Raw genomic sequence first — 3224 nt, 5'->3', positions numbered from 1 at the left:
CCCATAAATTATTTTTTTACAAATATAAATTATTGATTGGTTCTATCGTCTCTGAAAAGAAAATTTTCATTTTATTTCTAGATGTGTGCATAGCAATGAGATGAAAAGGAAAACAAGGGTGAAAATTTGTGAATTTGTTAGGACACATATGACTCAACATGAGTGGTTTAAGAATTTCCCCAGGTTTCATGGTGCTCTCATGTGATGTCAGGGTTTTAAATGAGGACATTACTATTGATAAAGTGTGCATCCTGTCCGGGAGCTATCTCCAAGTCATTGCTTTTGCCTTACTTATCAAAAAATGCCTTCTCATGATCTATCAAGACACAAATTTCATGACACTCAGGAGGATTTCCTTTATTTTCATTGGCAACAATACAGTGTTGTATGGGTCTTCTCTTGGTCCTGTATGATTGAGATTGACAGAATAGTGAATCTTTCTAACATTCACTGGAAAGATGATTCTGAAGCAAAGGACCAAACAATATTCTTTTTATTCCATTAAACTATCATGATGCTTAAAAAGGTGAAGTCACTTTGGTGTACTTCACATGAGCAGATAGTGTCAATATGTCAATATGACTGATTCTATGGAACTGTCATCCAGTATCTTTATAATTTTGAAATTATTTCAACAGTGAATTGTGGAAATGAGTCTTTGTGATGTGGTCCTGATATCGCCTGGTAATTTTCTTGCAGTAGGTGTTCATGATGCATAATTTCCACACCTGCAAAGGAGTCACTAAGTAAGTGGTGAAGCAGGTCTGCAGGTGTCTATCTTTGTCCTTTCTATTTTCTCCTCCTCTCTCGATTTCTTTCTATCCTATCCAACAACAACAGCTATAACAACAATACCAATAACAACCACAACAAGGGCAATAACAATGGCAACGAAATGGGGAAAATAGCCTCCAGGAGCAGTGGATTTGTAGTGCTGGCACTAAACCCCAATGATAAAATCCTGGAGACAAAAAAAAAAAAAGAATGCATAATTATTAGCAGTATTTTAAGTATTTGGTTGGACAAGTCAGTGAGCCTGGAGAATTCACTGAAACTTTTTAAAAAATATTTATTTTATTTATTTATTTATTCCCTTTTGTTGCCCTTGTTGTTTTATTGTTGTAGTTATTATTATTGTTGTTGTTGTTGGATAGGACAGAGAGAAATGGAGAGAGCAGGGGAAGACAGAGAGGAGGAGAGAAAGATAGACACCTGCAGACCTGCTTCACCACCTGTGAAGCAACTCCCCTGCAGGTGGGGAACCGGGGTTCGAACCGGGATCCCTGTGCTTTGCGCCACCTGTGGTTAATCACTGAAACTTTTAACAAGATTAAATCTTTAGTAGACACTTCCACAACTGTCACTGACCTAGGATGCCCCAGATTAGTGTTGAGAGTGAGATTAGTGTTGGAGAGAGTTAAATTTACCTTACATTGTTCTTTTTCCAGTGTTATTGCTGGGGCTTGGTGCTTGCACCATGAATCCACTGCTCCTGGAGGCATTTGTTTTCCCCTTTTGTTGCCCTGGTTGTTTTATCGTTGTAGTTATTATTATTGTTTTTATTGCTGTCATTGTTGTTGGATAGGACAGAGAGAAATGGAAAGAGGAAGGGAAGACAGAGGGGGAGAGAAAGACAGACACCTGCAGACCTGCTTCACCGCCTATGAAGCGACTCCCCTGCAGGTGGGGAGCTGGGGTCTCAAACCGGGAACCCTATGACAGTCCTTGAGCTTTACGCCAGCAATGTGCGCTTAACCTGCTGAGCTACCACCGGACCCCCCCCCCAATATTTTCTAAGAAAGGGCAAATTACTCATCCTATTACTACATCCTGTTTTATTGTGAAAATGAAAATTGAATTGGTGGTAATATAGTTTTCTATTTTTTAATATTTTTAATATTTATTTATTTTCCCTTTTGTTGCCCTTGTTGCTTTTTATTGTTGTAGTTATTATTGTTGTCGTTATTGATGTCGTTGTTGTTAGATAGGACAGAGAGAAATGGAGAGAAGAGGGGAAGACAGAGAGGGGGAGAGTAAGATAGACACCTGCACATCTGCTTCACCGCCTGTGAAGTGCAGGTGGGGAGCCGGGGACTCGAACCAGGACCCTTAAGCCTGTCCTTCCGCTGTGTGCCACGTTCACTTAACCCGCTGTGCTACTAACCAGCTACCGGTAATACAGTTTTCAGTGATGGAAAATCCATTCAGATCACATGCATTCTGCTGGTGCACAGTATGCAATGCTTTAAAGTGTCCAGAGGAAGGACATCTCTTACATTTAGATCTCATTGGGGGAGGAGGAGTGAGGAAGCTTACAGATAATACTCAGAAATGCAGGGTCCCCATAGGCCTGGTTTTCTACTCAGGAACAAAGGATTTCTTGCGGATGCATCAAATCAATTATTTTATTCTTTGATCTTTTTTAAAAAATTATTATTATTCTTTGATCTTTATGGAAACCACTCAGTTGGCTTTCCTACCCCCCTCCCCCAACTATGTCCATGCTTCCCTATGAGCTGCTTACACTAAATTTCCAGAAATTCCAGCTTCGGATTGAATAGAAGCTTCATTTTCCTGTGGAAAAGCCCAGGGGAAAAAAGGAAAACTCACCTCTTGCCTTCTCTGCTAGATTTTCTCTCGCATAATTTCCTGAGTGCTCTGAGTGTGTAGAGTTTAATAAAAGCTCTCCGGAAGTCCTATATTAAAAAAAAAAAAAAAAGATAACTCACCTGTTCTTATCCCCATCCCCTTGAAGAAAGATCTAGAATCAGAGCTCGGGCCTGAGGTTTCCCAAGCCCTGTCTATTCTCAGTACCTTTGGACTGTCTTTTCTAAAATGGAGTCTTTCGCAGATAATGGGTCTTCCTTGTCCTTTAGCTCCACCAGGCATCCAACATAAAAAATCTGGGAGGTATACAGAGCTTTCCCTCAAAATGGTCAAAACCTGATCTTAACATCGTCAAGTAGCGCAAGCCATACATCCTGATAGTTTACAAATTACCTCTCCAATTTCTGGTTTAGATAATGTGAATAAAAGTTTTTGCTGATTTAGTATACAGTTTTGACCATCAGCTGTCCATTTTGCTTTCTGAATAACTTCAACTGAATCTGTTCTCTTTCAGGTAGGACAGTCATTTGGCCATGCATCCATAGAATTTATTAATTCAAAAAAAAAAGAATTTATTAATTCATAGATTTTTACTCAGGCGCTGTGAAAGGCAGTGG

This window comes from Erinaceus europaeus, chromosome 2 (genome assembly GCF_950295315.1).
Source record: "Erinaceus europaeus chromosome 2, mEriEur2.1, whole genome shotgun sequence".
Lineage (NCBI taxonomy): Eukaryota > Metazoa > Chordata > Mammalia > Eulipotyphla > Erinaceidae > Erinaceus > Erinaceus europaeus.
Note: the sequence above shows the minus strand (reverse complement) of the source record.